This window comes from Mus musculus, chromosome 14 (assembly GCF_000001635.26).
Source record: "Mus musculus strain C57BL/6J chromosome 14, GRCm38.p6 C57BL/6J".
Classification (NCBI taxonomy): Eukaryota; Metazoa; Chordata; class Mammalia; order Rodentia; family Muridae; genus Mus; species Mus musculus.
In genome coordinates this window covers 3235753-3256407 of record NC_000080.6, presented here as the reverse complement: position 1 = coordinate 3256407, position 20655 = coordinate 3235753, and the positions used below count along the sequence as shown (strand labels likewise).

Sequence of the window (20655 nt, the reverse complement as noted above, 5' to 3'; positions counted from 1 at the left end):
GAGAACTACTCTGTCATCTGAGTGTTATGTTCCAAGAGCTGTAACACTTGGGAAGAGATCTTCTCTCCATCTGAGGTTCCACTGCACTCCTCACTGAATAGTCGGCTTCTCGTTGGCCCAGCCCAACCCAACTCAGTGCAAAGCAGCTCAGAGTTACTGAGTGACCTGGAAGGCATGGCAGAAACTTCATCTCTGCCTGCAATCACTTCCCTTGGCTGGAACCCTGGCAATAGGCCTGACCAGAGATCTCCATGGAAAACCTCTGGTACCCAGACCCACATCATTGAGGATCACTTCTGGTGGACATGTTATATAGCAGCCTGAAGAAACAAGAGCCATAAATATACTTATTAACTAAATCCAATTCATGAAATGAAACCACCAGCAACAGGAGAATCAGAAGTGGAGAGGTAGGCCTACCCAAAGATTTCTCAGAGTCAATTGTTAAAGGACAAACAACTCTCGTTCTGTGTCCTTGTTCAGGAGTAGCCTCAATAAGAATGATCTAGCTCTATAAGCGGCATGTGGTGGCAAGATGCCTCACAGGAAATTCTCAGCTCCCAGGCATGGGTCATTGGGCTTCTTGCCTCACAGGCACAACAGCCGGCATCATGGGAAAATTAAGAGCCTCCCCAAGGATGACCCTTCCAAGCCTGTTCACCTCACAGCTTTTCTAGGCTACAAGGGTGCCATGACCCACATCGTCTGGGAAGTTGACAGGCCAGGATCTAAGGTGAACAAAAAAGAAGTTCTGGAGGCTGTGACCATTGTGGAAACCCCACCAATGGTGGTTGTGGGCATTGTAAGATATGTTGAAACCCCACGAGGCCTCTGGACCTTCATGACTATATTTGTTGAGCATATCAGTGATGAGTGTAAAAGGCAGTTCTATAAGAAGTGGCACAAATCTAAGAAGACGACTTTTACCAAGTACTGTGAGAAATGGCAGGATGACACAGGCAAGAAGCAGTTGGAAAATGACTTCAACAGCATGAAGAACTATTGCCAGGCCATTCGCATGATTGTTCACACTCAGATGAGTCTGCTTCCTCTGTGCCAGAAGGCACACTTGATGGAGATCCAGGTGAATGGAGGCACTGTGGCTGAGAATCAAGACTGGGCCCAAGAGAAGCTGGAGCAGCAGGTTCCTGTAAACCAGGTGCTGGGGCAGGATGGGATGATTGATGTCATCAGCGTGACAAAAGGCAAAGGATACAAAGGGGTGACCAGTTGTTGGCAGACAAAGAAACTACCCCAAAAGACCCATCGAGGTTTGCACAAAGTTGCCTGGATTAGAGCCTGGAACCCTGCCTGTGCAGCCTTCTCTATGGCTCGAGCTGGACAGAAAGGCTACCATCACTGAACAGAGATTATCAAGAAGATTTACAAGATTGGTCAAGGATACCTCATTAAGGATGGTAAACTGATCAAGAACAATGCATCTACTGACTATGACCTGTCTGATAAGAGCATCAACCCACTGGGTGGCTTTGTCCATTATGGTGAGGTAACCAATGACTTCATCATGATCAAAGGCTGTGTGGTGGGGACCAAGAAGCGAGTGCTTACCCTTTTTAAGTCCTTACAGGTCCAGATCAAAAGTCAGGCCCTTGAGAAGATTGACCTGAAGTTCATTGACACCGCCTCCAAGTTTTGTCATGGTCATTTCCAGACCATGGAGGGGAATAAAGCATTCATGGGACCACTCAAGAAAGATCTCATTGCCAAGTTAAAAAAAAAAAAAAAAAAGAATGATCTAGGACTGGAGCCCATGCCTCCAGGGCATCAAGGTTGTGGTGTTTTTGGATCCATCTCTTGGGCTCTGGCTATCAGGGCTTATTCACCTGTTTCTGAGGTGTCCCATGCTCTCTTTGGCAACACAATTACACTTGGCTCTTTGATGACTGTGGCCATTTCCCCATGTAAATAATCTATATGATGCTGTATTTCTTCATAAACCTGCTTGGATTAAGCCAAATTAGTAAAAGATCTGAAGACACAGATTCTATCTTCTCTATCCTTCTAAACTCCTGGCACCTCCCCATCAATAATTTGTCACTGATGTAGGATGTGCTGGTCCAGGTCAATCAGAAATAAAGAAAGGAAGGTTCAAAAACTCTCTGATGTCTCAGAAAGTGATGGCAGGTGGATGGCTTGCCAAAGCACTAATAATTATGCCTTCCTTAGAACTGCTACCACTGGGGTAGAAGCTGCAGTCTTCCTCCCTATATTGCCATGTAGAGAAAGTTGAGTTATAGTTGATTCCACTTCCCATGGCTAACTTAGTCACCATTCTACTGTTGTGAAGAGTCAGCATGGCCAAGGCAAGTCCTATTAAAGAATTTAATTGTGGGGTTGCTTACATTTTGGAGGATTAATCCCATAGTAAACATGGCAGAATGCATGATGTCAGGTTTGGTGCTGTATTTATCTGAAAACTGCATCCTAACAGAATGACCAGAGAGATGAAAAGGGACCAAAATGGGGTGTGAAAATCTCAAAGCCCACCTGCAGTGACACAATTCCTTCCAGAAGGTTGTATTTTCTCCACCAAGCCACACCACATAATCCTACTCTAATTGTCTCACTCCCTGAAGATTAAGCATATAGATACAGACACTTCTGTTGGGAATCTTTCTTCAAATCACCAAAATACCTTTGTTCGGAGTGCGGGAGAGATATAATCCTCAGTATAACCATCTAAACAGTGCCATGGATGGTGGTGTTTGGGGGGCATTGTTTTCTCAGTGAAATAGGAAAATTCTGATTACACATTTTTTTATGAGAAAGATGCTTTGGACAGTTGGGATGGCTCTTACTCTTTCGCATTCCTCAGACCTAACCTTAGTTCAGCTTCCAATTTACCTACTTCCCTTTACTATGACCATATCTGAGTCTCATTCCTTCCTTTTCCCCAGGGTGTACACTGGCATAGAGTCAAGAAATGAATTGATTATTCCAAGCGGCCTTCTCCAGGGGCCATAAGCAATCCTACTTGGTATTGTTATTCTCTCTCCTGACTGGCCAGATGTGCAAGCTTAGGAACCTTTTGGGAAACTCTATGTAGTAGCATACTATGATGACAAGCAATGTGATCAGAGGCCTATAGTTGCTTAGGCAGTGGGTACCAATGCCCTTTCTTTGCTCTGGTTTTAGGGATTGTAAGTTGTATCCTGGTACTCTGAGCCTCATGGATTTGGGAAGGGAAATTCTCCCTCAATGGAACGACTTCCATCCAAGACTGTTCTGCTCTTCATCTCCAGAAAGAAGCAAAGGACCTCAAATCTCAGCATGTACACCAGTAGGATCAGGCTGAACAGTTTCAAGCATTGTGTTTCAGTCCTCAGAGCCACCATACAAGGTACAGTCTGTTTTTTGAACAAATGGCACAATTGAGTCATGGTGAAGTCAACCTTGTGGATAAGAAGAAGGATTAACTCTGGCCCTTGGTAGAGCACTGATCTCGTATGATCAAGGCCCTGGATCTAACTATGGGAAATGAAAAAGAAATTTCAAACATAAAGACACACACAAACAATTTAGAACTACCAATGCAGCTACTTTCAACTTCCCTGTACCTTCCTGAAATGTTTCAAATGTAATATTGAAACTGAATATTTGTGGTGTCTTGAGTTCAAACATTCATTCATTGATTTAGGTTTCTGAGGAATGATGGGTACTCATCTAGTCTCAGTCCATTTAAGATTCACAAACATTGTCCCAGACAATGAGACCCATCTTTCTTCAGCATAGAGAAGATGAATCACTAGACTATGCACGTAGCAGTAAAGGGGCTTGATACAGCCAAACTTTGCCTCAGACCCTCTGGCCAGGCCCACTTGGATAATGTGCCTGCTTTTGCACAGTTGTCAGTCTTATCAGCAAGTGTCCTGTGAGCAAAAAAACCAAGAAGACTCCTCCAGTAAGAGTAAAAGATGCTTGTGACTGTCTGCAGTTAAGGTAGTAGAGTTCTCATAACTTGGGCCTTCATTTCTCCAGGCCCAGCTGTCCCCTGGCTTTGGCAGTGGCATATTGATGGGACTGTCTGTTCTAGAAAACACATGCTGGGATGTTAGAAAGGATGAGCTCTCAGCTTCCATAGTGATATCTCTTTTGGAGCCCTTACTTGAGGGCCTAGTACCAAATCAGGCCATATTCACAGATGGTTCTTTCTTTCCCACCACTGATAATCAGGCCTTTCTTTATTTTATTCATATTACTGTTGTTGATAGAGTCTCATGTTTCCCAGGCAGGCACAGAGTCATGATCCTTCTGCCCTATGTCCATGGTGTTGAAATAAGAGGCTTGTCACCACACCAGTAATCCAGCTGTCTCTTCTTTATTGGATGGTCTCTTCATTGATGCCCTTTCCTGCCTGTTGACACTTTATGGACATTCCATGATGGTTAGCTGAATGAACAAATTAAGGGCAGAGGAAAATAGACTTGTTCACAGCTAACAGTAATGTAAGGAGCATGGAATAAGTGCCAAGTGATAGTGAGGTGTGCCACAGCTAACAGGGAAGGAAGAAGGGAAAGTCATTGTGTCCCTGCAGCTGGCACAACAGTGTCAATGCTCCTCCCTGCAGATCTCTGTCATTCAGAAAACATCAAAGTGGAGTGAGTATACTGTCATGGATAGATACAAGTTATACTCATGCGTTTGTAAGTAAAACCTTCCAGAACCTACAAAGCCTTTGTGGTCTCCTCTCTAGCAATATGCTGGCAGCTTCCCTTCACTCATTTTCTATCTTGAACCTGAAGGGAAGCTTGATTTCCCCATCGTTTAGCCAGGAATATCTATGTCACTAAACAATATATCGTTTAGAGTTACATGGTCGTGAAATTTGTTCTCAAAATAGTTATTGCATTTATTGATTTTTGCATGTATATATGTGCATGGGCAAGATTGTGCTATAGCATGTGTGTGGGGCCAAGGACAACATGCACTAGCAGGTTCTGTCATGCTACCACATCCATCCCTGGGATCAAACTCTAGCTGTCAATCCTGGCACACTCTGGACTCACTGAGTTACATTATCAACTCCCAGTTTGAAATTCTATGCATTTACTTCACTTTTGTGTTTAGATTTCATGTGTATATAACATGCTTGTTTGTTATAGAGTTTTACCTGTGTGGCTGCTCTGGTAACTGACTGCATCCTCCATTCTATTGTATAAGGAAAGCACAATTTATTTCGTAGTTCTCTAGTTGACAGTCATTTGAATTGTGTTCACCTTTGGTCACGAAAATGGTGTTTTCAATAAATCCTAGGCACACATTTCAAGAAAATATTGCTGGGTAAAGTTGTTGAGTTTAATTTTAGCATTAATGCCTCACTTTTCTGAATGAACTGTGTGTGCATCTGGGGATACTCAACTGTAGTTCAACTTAGTCCCTGGCATGGAACGCATCTGTTTCATCAGTTTAAGTTTAAAATAGAGCAGAATTACTTCACAGGAAGTAGATTCAACGTTACTTGCAACACCTAGTGCTAAATTAATGTTTTTTGAGTGATAGAAATCAAATAGCAAAATCTATCTATCTATCTATCTATCTATCTATCTATCTATCTATCTATATCTTGGTTCTGACCTCAACAACAAAGAAGCCCATGAACACAGGTCTCAAAGAAAACATGAATTCAGGTGTGAGTCCTGAACTGTTCTAGCACACTGGATATCAAACACTGGCTCTTACACACTGGAACTTCCTGTTGTTTATTAAACTTATTCTCATGATCCAAAACAGCAGAGAAAAGGAAACCAGAGGTAGGGAGCCAGAGATGAATGAGAACCCTCAATGGGCCTGGAGGAGTAAACTAACTCTCTAAAAATTTTCCAGGGGATATAGGCTCACATGAAACCCGCGGTGACATTTGTGTTTTCTTCAGAACAAGGATTTTTGATCCTGGGTTCCTGTTACTCCATGGAAGCCCAGAGCACACAATCAGTATTTTCAAGGAGGAAATCCAACATAAAGATGTCTGGATTACGGTTTACAAGGAATTCTGATATATCTCCAAGGTGAACACATAGGGCCATAGGCCAAGAGCAGCGAGGGTCAAAGTGGGGCTCCCTGGTCTCAGCACTGGCACTGCTTGGAACTTGTAAAAGGAAAATCATCCTGGTGACCCGAAGCCTAATTACCAAAATCCAGAGGGAAACATGCAAAAAAATGAAGGAAATTGGCACTGTCCCAGAGTCTAAGGCAGTAGACAAGAAAGGAGCAATGGTAAAATCTGTTCACAAACTTCGACAGACCAAGTGGCACCAGATCACTTCTGCTGTAGTCTGAGCAATCAGCACCAATGCTCATGATGATTAAGTACAAAGACTCACCATAAACTCACAATACCTAGCATATGACAGAAGCTAACACCTGTCAAGACCTCTTGAAATGTGTGCTGTGAGATCACACTCTAGTACCCTTATCCCCTGACTCCATGCGACAGGCTCTGCTTTTTATTTGGAGGAAGGGGATCAGAATACTTCCCACACAGTACATATACCTACTAACCAGGCATCAGTTCTGTCTCTTAGAAGAATATATAAAAATTAATCTGGGGATGAGAATATGATTGAGGCACAACCTCTTGTGATCTGACAAATACTGGGGATGATGTTATGGTGTCAAAACAGAAAACAGAACTGGGCGTAATGCTTACATGTTCTTCAAATCACTGTTGCTATAATGATCCAGAATTGCATGCAGTTCATTCCTCTCATAGGTCATAATCTGAGGGTGAAATGGCAGTTTATCTGCCTTGTTCATCTCTGTATCCTGATCACTGGGGAAGAGCAGTGCAGATGATGCCTTCAGGATAGTCCTTTTAGGTAGAGTAGAGAAAAATAAGAGAGACCAGGAGAGATGATGCTAAGTCCCATGGAAAAGCCTGTGGAAAAGGAATGCATAAAACCTAAAGAAATGAAGGCAGGTCTACTCAGAAGAGGACAGGCCACAGAAGCAACAGAGCTTCTGGGACAGGGTCCTACAGGCCTACATCTGCAGCCAGGAGGTGGAGCTGACCCTCAGTCCTCCGAGCACCTTCCCTCCCAGAGGAGAGCTTGCCTCCAGGGAGTGCTTTAACCCCAGGACTCTCACCCGAGCTAGTATCTCGCCGGCAAGAATTCACTCGGACAACCGGATCCTTCTACGGCAAAGCTTTTATTGCTTCAACATAAGGAAGACCCCGAACCCAGAAAATGGTGCTGCTTATATAGCCCGCAGCGTGACGGTTCAGCACCTGATGTGGCGTGACAGCACCTGATTAGTTGCTCGCCCATCACCCCATTACTACGTCCCGAGATGGGCAGTGACTGGGCGTGAATTTACTCTTGCACTTGCGCATAAGGCTTGTTTACTAGTTAGGCTCAGTGGAAGCCGGCGCCATCTTATAATGGCGATTGCTAATGGCACGGCTCTCCACATTTCCCCCTTTTTATTTTATTAAAATTTGAGGCTGGTCTAGGCCTCTGCAGTCATGTCCATCTGCTGTGGTTACTGTCTTAGGTCATTCCTCCAATGTCACAGCCTTTCCTGTCATAGGTTAACCCTATCACCACCGGGTCCCATGTCTTAGGTTGGTCTGTACATGAGGAAAGTTGCCCATCTCTGGATAAGAAGTTAGACTCAGCCGGGCATGGTGGTGCACACTTTTAATCCCAGCACTGGAGAGGCAGAGGCAGGCCGATTTCTGAGTTGGAGGCCAGCCTGGTCTACAAATTGAGTTCCAGGACAGCCAGAGGTATATAGAAAAACCCTGTCTCGAAACCACAACCACCACCCCAAAAGAAGAAGTTAGACTCCAGAAAACCAAAGAACCCCATTAAAAATGGGGTACAGAGCTAAACAATAATTCTCAACTGAGGAATACTGAATGGCTGAGACACCTAAAAAATGTTCAACATCCTTAATCATCAGGGAAATGCAAATCAAAACAACCGTAGATTCCACCTCAGGTCAGAATGGCTAAGATCAAAATTTCAGTTGACAGCAGATGCTGGCAAGGTTGTGGAGAAAGAGGAACACTCCTCCATTGTTGGTGGGATTGCAAGCTTGTACAACCACTCTGGAAATCAGTTTGGTAGTTCCTCAGAAAATTGGACATAGTACTACCAGAGGATCCAGCAATATTACTCCTGGGCATATACCCAGAAGACGCTCCAACTTGTAACAAGGTCACATGCTCCACTATGTTCATAGCAGCCTTATTTATAATATCCAGATGCTGGAAAGAACCTAGATGTCCCTCAACAGAGTAATGGATATAGAAAATGTGGTACATTTACAAAGCTATTAAAAACAATGAATTTATGAAGTTCTTAGGCAAATGGATGGATCTGGAGGACATCTTCCTAAGTGTGGTAACCCAATCACAAAGAGCACACATGATATGTACTTACTGATAAGTGGATATTAGCCCAGATGATCAGAGTACCCAAAATACAATTTGCAAAACAAATGAAACTCAAGAAGAAGGAAGACCAAAGCGTGGTTCCCCAATGAATGAGCTAGAGGAAGTATCCAGGAGCTGAATGTGTTTGCAGCCCCATAGGAAGAACAACAATATGAACTAACCAGTAACCCCAGAGCTCCCTGGGACTAAACCACCAATCAAAGAAAGCTCACGGTGGGTCTCATGGCTCTAGCTGCATATGTAGCAGAGAATGGCCTAGTCGGTCATCAATGGGAGGAGAGGCCCTGGGTCCTTTGATGGTTCTATGCCCCAGAATAGGGGAATGCCAGGGCAAAGAAAGAGGAAGGTTATCTTGGGGATCAGGGGCAGGGGGGGATAGGGGATTTTTAGAGAGGATACTAGGAAAGGGAATAACATTTGAAATTTAATAAAGAAAATATCTAATAATAAAAAAGAAGTTGCATAGTGGGGAAAAACCCTAAAGAAACACCGAAAGACAAGGGCAGCATGCTTCAAGCTGGAGCCTATGAGGCTGATTTCTTCCCAGGAACTCACAGCTACAGAGCCCCAAAACTAGAAGACATATCTCCAGACCATTTACTTCAGGAAGATTGTCATCCATCCCTTGCTCAGGACTTTCTGTGCCAACCACAGAACTCTTGTTTCTTGCTGTTTTACTCTGACAGCAAAGGCTGGATTCCTTCTGCCTCTCTCTGCTCTTGCTAGGCTCTCCATTCTCTCTCTGAAGCAGCTTGTTCAGTCTGGCCTACATATTTATGGGTAACCTTATGTGCAACAAACAAATGCCCCAGAATAGTTGACGGCATCACAACACTGGTGGCATCACAGAGGATGCTAAGGCTCTCCAGGATACAAGACAATGTCCAGTGAAGGAGCTGTTAGGGTCATCACCAGGAGCCTACACGTAGTTAGCTTTTCCACAATTTAACATACCTTTCCACAGGCCTTCCCCGAGACCCAGAAAAAGTCTTTAGCATCCCCTTCTACCAAAAAAGTGTGAAATCTCTGCTACATTAGAATCATGTCATTACTTCATGTGGGAAGGTGGACACTCACTTTTCCCACACAGCCCAGCTCTTGCCCTCCTTAATTCCTCTAATCAGGATGATGAGAAAAGTTGCTAGGAAGTTGGATCAGGATAATGCATATCAAAAGCCAGTCACCTGACATATACAAGGACAAAAGGAAGATCCTCAGGGCCCGTAAAATGTGTCAGGGTGGGGGGGCCTGTGTGTGACAAAGATGTGTCACATAAGATGGAGATTTCCCTCAAAGCTTCAACAGAATAAATTCCAATCGTTATGATGTTAGAAAAGGTGGGCTCAGCCAGTGACAGGTCAGGCTGGAGATACCTAAGGACTGGCAGACACAAGCTTAGCCCTCTGATACAAGGAGCAAACACTGGCAGAAAGAGTGATGGTCCAAACCTGCATTTGAATTTGAGGAAAGATGCCTGGCTAGGGAGAGGTCAGGCATTCAGAACTATAAAGTGTCATTGGCAGGTTTGATATCACACTGGTAGACAGTGCGATGTAAAGGGTTAGAACCTCTGGCTTTGACCAGGGGATTTTTTTTTCTCCTTGTCATTTGTGACAACAAAGCTCTTTATCATCTCCACTTTCCAATAGCTCTCTGGTTTATTAGAAACTTTTTAATCTTTGGGGGAATTTAAGGTTCAATTTCCAAGCACTGCTAGAAGTGGCTCTTTCCATTCTGAGGTTCATAGTAATGAAGATAAGAAAAAAAAGGATGACGAGAATTTAGAATTGTTTGATACAGAGCCAGCAGGATGAATCCTCTGAAATGAACAAGCATCTGGAGAAGATTCTAGGACTATACACTCTTTGAGTGGGTGTTCAAAGGAAATCACATACATAGTGATGAGAATTTCCCCGAAATCCTCATCAGAACTCACTACAGCTTTGAGGATGTTAGTGAAGTTATGATAAGCTACTCATAGGTCTAGCTGGATCCATGTGAGTCCTGAATCAGCCCAAGTGATCCCCTCAGCCATCAGAAGCAAACAATCCCAGGAAGAGTATGTTGGCCCATATGTTGAATCAAGGAGCTGAGGACAGAGTAGTAGCAAGTAAGATATCAGCCTGAGCTATGTAGAAACAACATGAGCTGGAAACACACACACACACTCACTCACTCACTCACACTCACACTCACTCACACTAAACCCTCAGCCACAGAGGTGAACATGATATAGATCACTGCTATGGTGCTACACCCAGCAAAGAAATGCCAAATACCTTGGCACAGACCCATTTGTGGCAATTCCTATGTTCTTAAAAATGTGCTGTTGCTAGCTTTAGATACACTATCTATCAGAAGAACATGAGAATGTCAGGCAAGAAGCTAGCAAGTGGAACCACTCTGGGATATTGTAGCATACATCCTTTCTAAACTATATACAATGTTTCTCCTTGAGAGTTGCTGTAAAGAGGAGTCAACACATGGACAGTTTGGAATGCATTTTCTTCAGATCTCTGTGCTTTTCCCCCAAAATCATTTCCCTTAGGAGGATGTCAACTCTTATTTAAAGTAGTGTCTTGTAGAGATAACACCTTGAGGCCACACTGGAATTTAGAAGCAAGTTATGTGCTTAAACTGCTCTGAACTGTGTCTTTATGAACATAAAAGGATGAGAGGATAGGAACTCACACACACACACACACACACACACACTCACAGTGGGAGAGGACAAGATAGAGAGGGACAGAGAGAGAAACAGGGAGACAGAGACAGAATCTGAGAGCCCCTCTTCTAGTTAAATGAGAAGCTGTGTGAAAAACAAAACAAGCAGTAGTGCAAAAGCAGGAAAAAGAGAAAAAGAAACACTGTTCAAACTTCCAACCAGCTGCAGAGATTCGGAGGCCTTAGAACCTCAGCTCAGGTCTAGGGAACATGAGCAGCAGAACAAATAAAGATTTGGGAAGAAAAATGGATACTTTGAATCCATGTGTCTCTTCTGTCTTACATGTGGGTCATAGCTATGGAGTTCCAGACAAATGTGTTTAATATGAAGGGCCTGTAAAGTCCAGAAAGCAGTAATGGGACTATAAAAGGGAAGAAAAAAAAAAAGAGACAGATCTCAAGGTAAGTGGGAGGGCAGAATATATGTTCTATGAAAGCAGATGGGGAGGAGCCTGCAAGTGGAAATTTTTTTCCCATTACATTATGAAATTTTCTTATTCATTCAAGTGGGTATACAGTGTTAACATCATACAGTGACATTAACATCTGCCCAATCAGGCCCCCACCTCTCTGTACCCGTTCTCCACAGAGATCTTCTGATTCTCCCTCTTTTAGTTCCAAGCCATTCTTTCCCTTGAGCATTCCACACCTTCCCTGCCCACTCCATCCACACTGGTGCCTTAGCTTAAAGCTAGCTGTCCTGCATATTGCTCTGATTTTAGCTGCCTTGACACCTGTACAGGCAGGTGCTGCTCCCAACAGCCCATCTGAGTTTCATATGCCTGTAACATGTCTTCACTTCCTCACAACACCACAGTCTGAGTCTATGATAAGTTATGTAATTATGGGTGCAAGAACTTATGGGTCGAAACTCCAAGATGCACTGAAGGAAGAAGGGAGCAGAATGTCTAATCCTCCTGACTATATAAGAAGAAAACCCAATTAAATTATACAAAAATGACATTTGCCTCATATGTGTAACTGTATGTCCCTCAGAACAGACTTGTGTCAATTCCTTGTAATGTTGCAAGACATTTTCTTTTTCTTTTTCTTTTTTCTGTTTTTTTTTCCATTTCCAAATTTTTTTAATTAGGTATTTTCTTCATTTACATTTCAATTTCTATCCCAAAAGTCCCCCACCCCCACTTCCATACCCACCCCATCCCACTTCATGGCCCTGGCATTCCCCTGTACTGAGACATATAAAGTTTGCAAGACCAAGGGGTCTCTCTTCCCAGTGATGGCTGACTAGACCATCTTTTGCTACATATGCAGCTAGAGACACAAGCCCTGGGGTTACTGGTTAGTCTTCCACTAGCAGCCTTTGGATGAAGACATATAACTCTCAGCTCCTCCTGCGCCATGCCTACCTGGATACTGCCATGCTCCCACCTTGATGATAATGGACTGAACCTCTGAACCCATAAGCCAGCCCCAATTAAATGTTGTTTTTTATAAGACTTGCCTTGGTCATGGTGTCTGTTCACAGCAATAAAACCTTAACTAAGACAACAGTTCCACCTACAGGGTTGCAGACCCCTTCAGCTCCTTGGGTACTTTCTCTAGCTCCTCCATTGGGGGCCCTATGTTCTATCCAATAGCTGACTTTTAGCATCCACTTCTGTGTTTGCCAGGCACCGGTATAGCCTCACAAGAGACAGCTATATCAGGGTTCTTTCAGCAAAATCTTGCTGGTGTATGCAATGATGTCACCGTTTGGAGGCTGATTGTGGGATGGATCGCCGGGTATGGCAGTCTCTAGATCATCCATCCTTTCGTCTTAGCTCAAAACTTTGTCTTTGTAACTTCTTCCATGGGTGTTTTGTTCCCAATTCTAAGAAGGGGCAAAGTATCCACACTTTGGTCTTCCTTCTTCTTGAGTTTCATGTGTTTTGCAATTTGTAACTTGTATCTTGGGTATTCTAAGTTTCTGGGCTAATATCCACTTATCAGTGAGTACATATCATGTGAGTTCTTTTGTGATTGGGTTACCTCACTCAGGATGATGCCCTCCAGGTCCATCCATTTGCCTAGGAATTTCATTAATTCATTCTTTTTAATAGCTGAGTAGTGCTCCATTGTGTAAATGTACCACATTTTCTGTATCCATTCCTCTGTTGAAGGGCATCTGGGTTCTTTCCAGCTTCTGGCTATTATAAATAAGGCTGCTATGAACATAGTGGAGCATGTGTCCTTATTACCAGTTGGAACATCTTCTGGATATATGCCCAGAAGAGGTATTGCGGGATCCTCCTGTAATACTATGTCCAATTTTCTGAGAAACCACCAGACTGATTTCCAGAGTGGCTGTACAAGCTTGCAATCCCACCAACAATGGAGGATTGTTCCTCTTTCTCCAGTGTTGTTTTGATTTGCATTTCCCTGATGATTAAGGATGTTGAGCATTTTTTTTCAGGTGCTTCTCAGCCATTTGGTATTCCTCAGGTGAGAATTCTTTGTTTAGTTTTGAGCCCCATTTTTAATGGGGTTATTTGATCTTCTGGAGTCCACCTTCTTGAGTTGTTCTTTAGATATACATTGGATATTAGTCCCCTATCTGATTTAGGGGCAAGTGGAAATTTTTAAACAGTGCAGAGGGGTAAGTGATAACCAAGACTAAGCAGAGAAGAAAAAGCTCCATGGAACCATACTGTGCTTTAATTCATGTAATAACTGTTTGAGGGTCCAGTTAAATGGTACAATGGGTAAATGTGCCACTCGCCAAACATGATTACTTGAGTTTGATCTTGGGTCCACATGGTAGAAGAACCAAATCCTGAAATAATCCTCCAGCCTCAGCACTTGTTGACCCTGCAAGTTACTACCTGCCTGTAAAGATATGCTTCTCAGTGCTACATAGCATGATTATTGTAGGCGCTATTAACTGCTTTGTATATGGATTTGAAAAGTTAGCAAGCAATGCCTCACCAGTGATTTAGATTAAGAGCTGGTGACTGAGGAAATCTGTGGTTGTGGTGATTGAATATGAGAATCTCTCTAATTCTAAAAGATTGGAACTTTTGCTGGATATCAATTGTACATGTATTCTAATGATTACGAAGAAATAGAAGTTACTGTAAACTCTGACTTTCATTTTGTAAATTTCTATACTTGCATACATTTTATATGTCTGTATACTAAAAATTTATGCAAATCACAAACTAGAAATAAAATATCAATGTTTTTTAAGAGGATTCAGATACAATCCCTTTGGATTGCATTTTGCTCAATGAGCTGCAAAGTCAGTACCTCAAAGGCATAGGAATAAAAAGAAGGATGCAACTTTTAGAATAAGTATAACCTTCTCAAGCGTAACCAGTATTAACCCATGAAGGCTGACAGTCTCCTGTTGGAATAAGTGCTTTAACAGTGAGCTGCATCTTCAACTCTAAAATCTAATGCCATTTTCAACCACTATTAGCAAATTTATAGTACTTCAATAGAAATCCATACTAACCATATTAAGAAACACTAGCATCTCTCTTTTGATCAACAGCAAAGGGTTGTAAATTCTAATAATTATAGATGCAAAGTGACATGAAAACTAAAGGTGGATCCCTAGCACACTAATGCACATGTGTGCTTCATCTACAAGGACCAGTCTATAACTCTGGCTCCAAATACACAAGGTTCAGCTCCTTAAGAGCAACTGCAAATGTAGATTGTTGAAGAAGTTTCTGGAAGTTTGGCTAATGGTTTAATTTGTGGAAACAACTAAGTGAGATACAGTCTTGACTGCCTTCAGTCCGTTCTATCTGTTTCCAACTGGTTATGATACAAAGAAAGCATTTATTTAACTTTTTCTTTGTTAGTATCATATTTTTAGTAAAAAGCTAGAATACATGATGGGGTTAAAGCAACCTATGGAGTTATACTAGTTGTTAATGTATTTACTATTTATATTCAATTCTCTCAGATTTTTAAAAGAATAATTGATTCCACAATCAGTAAAGTTAAGTTCCTAACATATCTTACTGCTGTTATTACTGTTTGTCAACAGTGTGGCTCTCACTGTGGAGCTCTGTCAGACTGATAATGTTTGGGTCCATGAAATTAATAGACATGCTGAGATAGGATACTACCTACATCAATTAAAAGAAAACAAAGCACACAAAATAATTATTTGATAATATTCTCATTGTCTTTCTGACCAAAGACCTGAATAAAAATACAGGATCTGGCGGGCAGTGGTGGTGCACACCTTTAATCCCAGCACTTGGGAGGCAGAGACAGGCGAATTTCTGAGTTCGAGGTGAATTCCAGGTCAGCCAGGGCCATACAGAGAAACCCTGTCTCGAAAAACAAAACAAGCAAGCAAACAAAAACAAAAACAAAATACAGGATCTGGAAGTATTTGAGGGGCCAGGGTCCACTCATTAAGTGACCACCCATTAGAAGATTTCAACAGCTCTTAGAAATGTCAGGAAATGACTAAGAGCTATAAGGAAAAGAGTGTTGCACTCTAAAGCAAATATCTATGGATTGCGTTATTCATTTTAACTTTTCAAATTTAGGGTAGGGAATGACTGATAAAGGCGAGTTATGCAGAATGGTAGAGTTGCAACAAATAAGGCCTCATTACTAAAATTTCTACTCTTCCAAAGATGCCTTAAGTAGCTGAGATCTGGGAGGTCACATACTACAATAACTGTGCTTTATATCTAGTTGTGTCAGAGCATGGAGGAATATTTTTGGGTGACTATTTAAATATAAATGTGTTCAGGCTGCAGTAGACTTCATGAACTGCTTCTTTCACTTAGCATTGTTTTCAAGATTGATCCATGTTACAGATGTATCAATTCTTTGTCTACTATATTTTTTTATAACCTGCTGGGGGAAAGCCTTCAACAGTCTCACCCACCCATGAACCTTGTGAACCTTGTTAATTATGAACATGATAAGATAGTTCCATAGTCCCGTACATAATTTTAGACCCATTAGTAAACAGGTGGTAAAATATGTACATCTGCATATATATAATGGATTTAAATGGAGTTACTCTATACTGACAAGAAAGTTTCTCACCCAAAAATTTATCTAGTAAAAATGTCCCATAGATACAATCCCTTCAAAAATATGGAATAATCCCATGGCTCATGGTTAGCCTCCAAAACTCAATGTTAAGGTCCTTTTGCTGAAGACATTATATCCTTGAGTCATAGGACATGGAGAACTCAATCTGGTACTAACCTGCAAGGTTCATCCCTGCCTGATAACATTCACAATATTAGGATATGGCCTTCATGCTAACAGTGAGAAAATAATCAACCATTTCCTCAACAGTGAACCCTGTGATCAACAATGTTCCTCAGCCAGCAAATCACGATCCCAAGTGAAACAGTAGTGTGAATGTTATGGGAATAACCAACCCTTTCCACACTAGATTCAGAGTTCCACATTTATTTGTTGTTGATGTTGACTGGGCTAAATATGTATGTGTAGGACATAGCCCCTAGGGGAGATCTGGCTACTATTTGCCCACTGTAAATAAATAGTATTAATTTGTCTTCTAAGTTTCATTTCTAGACACATAAAATAGTATAGCTCTAGGTAATCATCAGAAAAGAGTCTCTGTCAGTCAAATCTGTTTTTCCCTTGGGCATATCCAGGCACCATTGTACCCCAGGCTTGACTGGAAAGAATGATGAGTAGCCAGTTAGGATACCAAGATCTTGGTTGGTGTGAGTGTGGGAGAAATAGTCTTCTCTTGAGACGGTTTTCAGTGAAACAGATCTCCTTAAATTGGAGTGAACATGTAGGTAGGGGCTTTCAGGGTAACTGCATTATTCTCCAGTGCAAATGTGCTGTGAATGTTTCATTTGCATGAAGAACTCCATGTGTTGGCTGGTCCTGTCATAATAGAGTGAAAGGAAGTTTAACCTGTAATCTAGTCACCAGAGTAAATGATTACCTCAAGGGTGGTGGAGGTAGGTGTTGTAAGTGAGCTGGAACATGCAGGCTCAGACAAGGAGGACACAATGCTCCTAGTGTTGTATTCAGGATATTTTCAGGGATTGGACATGTTTCAAACTCACTCTTGTGTCAGACTTTCTCTGTAAGTTGTACACCTTTCTGGTCCTATACTTCTCCTAACAGTGTATAACAGTTATTAGAGTCCTAAAAGACCACTTGATCAATGTACAGAGAATATGGGTCTGTGGAGTTCTCAGCTTACATGACCCGGCTATATCACAACCTCATACTACAAGGCTATGGAATTATGGCAGAAAAAGATAGAGGAAATTTTTGAGATGCAGAGGTAAGGATGTCCAAACCAAAACAGTATTTATCTGTTATGATAGGGCTGCTGCACACATTACTTCATAGCAATTGTAACTGCATGCCCAAAAGGTGAGCAAGATCTGGGCAATGAACTTCTCAGCATTAACAAGGGAGAGGCTCATGCAGGACCATCCTTAGGTAAGGACTTGCTGGCAAGTGGTGGCTGCTGAGGAGAAGAGAGCCAGTTTTCTTTGGGGATAGATCCCTGAGAGGCTACTCATGCTCCAGTAGATTTTGCTAATTCTATCCATGCTAAGTGGGCTCTGTTATCTTCTTTAAAAATACATAGTGTGTAAAGGAATAGTGGTTACAGATAGGAACGAATTGAGGGAAGTAAAGTGTGGTGTTTTAGATGAAAATGTATTATGTGATTGTAAATAACATTTTGAAACATTAAAATAAATACAAAAGAAGTAGACATGCTCTCCTCAACGATAAAGACAGAACAACAGACACAGAACTTAATGACTGTTAGAGCTATGAAGAATTACTAGGACCCAAAACTTCCCCAATTCAGGATTTCAGTACAATTTACCACCTGGTCCTAATTAGGATGAGATACCAGCTGATAGTGTGGAGTAATTCCAAGATGAGGTGGTTGGAATAGGCATGGCCTGCATGGACTTGTGTGTTTGAATGCTTGACCCATTGAGAATGGCTCTACTAAGAGGTGTGGTCTTGTTGCACTAGGTGTAGCCTTGTTAGAGGAAGTGTGTAACTGGAAGAGGGCTTCAAGGTCTGATATATGCTCAAGCCTAGTATAACCCAATCTCTTTCTGCTACTTGCAGATCAAAATTTAGAGCTCTCAGGTCCTCCAGCTCGATTTCTGCCTGCACACTGCCATGCTCCCCACCATGATGATAATGGACTAAACTTCTGCACTGTAAACCAGCCTCAATAAAATTTTTCTTTCTAAGAATTATTGTGGTCATGTGTCACTTGACAACAATGGAAATCCTAAGACAAGAGACAAGATTTAGGACATTGTCTTCAGTTTCTCATATTAAATTTGAAGTACCCAGTGGACTTGGAAGAAAAAACCAATTCGATAAATTAGGTGGGAGTGGCCATAATTGGAAAAAGTATATGCATCAAGAAAGTGACTCTTTGCAAAATACACTAAAAATACAAACCTACATAGAAGTTTGAACTACTTCATTGAAAACAAAAGAGCTAAAAATGTCCTGGTATCTATCCAGTTATCCAGTAATATAGGACTCTCCAATATAATCACATGCTGTTTCATAGTCACATGATTCACTTATTTGAATTATGGGAACCACTGCCCCTTTGGTTTATTACATTCAGTAAGCAAGGTCAAACATTGACTTTCTCTGCACTCAACTGCCCCTCCTTTCAACTTCCATGTCCTCTGCCCAACTCCTTATAACTGTACTCAAAACCCAGATATCCACCAACAAGTAGCCCACATGGAGGGAAGATTTGCACGTGAGCAAGAAAGAATCTTGTCAGTTTACTGCCCAAGGCAGTGGTAAGCTTACTGAGTCCTCAGTTCTCCCTATGTGTAGGGAAATGTGTCATGAAAGAATGTTGTCAACTGTGTTGATCTAGGTTGTTATCCAAACAGATGACAACCAAATGCATAAGATTCCAACCCCAGTACAGTGCTAAAGCAGAATGACTCCATCACACGCACAAGAGTAAAATGTGGACGAAGATAATTTGTGTCAGAGATGACAACAGTCCCACATTCCTCCCGTTACTCATTTGTTCCTCCATAAAGAAAATTACTGGAGACTCCGGTTTCACCACTGGACTGAAATGTCCAGTCCTGAGAAAGTATTTGTAGAGGGCATGTTTGACCTCTTTGAAGAGCAGATGCTCCCAATGTTCAGCTACTTCTCCAGAAGGTCACAAGCAGAGATTGACTGAAAGAATCCATATTATAGTATCAGCCTAATGAGGAACTTACTTTTCTCCACAGGTCAGCAAGCCAAGACAGTGTATTTTATACCAACAGAGATTGATGATTCAGGGCAAAATATACCAATGCTTGAAAAAGCTCTATGTTTACCAGGCAATATGCACATTGCAGGTTGGAGCTACTAATCATTTGGCTGAGCTATTTCATATACTACCCTGAAGCTCAACAGCTATGTATGTTGTTGCTGGATCAATGAACATCAGCTGAAAGACGTGTACAGATAGTACAATGCAAAATTATCCAGAGGCAGGGTGACACCCTATATACAAGGCAGAATTGTGGGCTCCCAGCCCCATTCATTATGATGAGATCCAGCTGAGTATAAAGGAAAACTATATGAGGATCACTTATGGATCATGTGACAGCACAACTACTAGACAGAAACAGCAAACTGCACTCGGTCAGCATAGCTGGAGGTTGCTATTAATATTTTGACTGAAGCTTAGGATGTAGAAAGCATAACCCTGAGATGACTAAAGCTGTCATGACAATGATAATTTGAGTTATTGGGAAAATTATGACTTCCTGAATTTTGTGATAGCAGAAACAGATCATAAGGACCCTACAAATTATTTTCCATGCATTCCTGATTTCCAGCAGAGAGAACCATAACTGATGTTACAGGGTTTGTTTTAAAACTGAAGGTGATGGCGATTGATAAAATTTGGGGATGATAATGTGAAGCTTGTTTGATCAAGACAGGACATATTATCGTTCAAGATGTGTGGTCATAAATCATGAAGCATGAATTACTGTGAACATGTAGATGCTGACACATATCTGATAGATTTGTAGCTTGCTCTGCACTGTGGGTGGCAGAACAGAATTTATCCATGATATGAGTGTATCTTCCAAGACTGAGTGAGTTAAAGCCAATGCCACAGAGAGGATTCAATATTCCTACTTCATTCTTCATAAAGCCCTCAGTGAAGGAATGATGGTGACATTTTAGAATATCAGAGGGAAGATCTGAAAACAGTATATGAACTTCAAAAGAACATTGCAGAGACTTCACCTGACTCAGAATAGATTCTTTTTGTCTTCAGGTTTGCAATTTTTGTGACTTAGAGTTGGATTAGGTGATTACTTGAAAAAAGAGCTATGAGCCTCCTGGACAAAACATCAATGTTACATAGACTGCTAGAAATTGTGTGTTACTGTATTATTGGTGCATATCAAGATGAAGTTTCAGAACTTTTATCTATTGAGACCTGAAAATATTTGAGGTGGAGAAATTTTGTGGCCCAGGTAGACAGGGAAAGAAAGCAGATGCTAACCACAGTG

At 41.7% G+C, this 20655-nt stretch overlaps 2 pseudogenes; both read left to right on the top strand.

The window, feature by feature from the left end:
• Gm4904 (predicted gene 4904) lies at positions 510-1729 on the top strand (annotated as a pseudogene).
• Gm18565 (predicted gene, 18565) lies at positions 18924-20058 on the top strand (annotated as a pseudogene).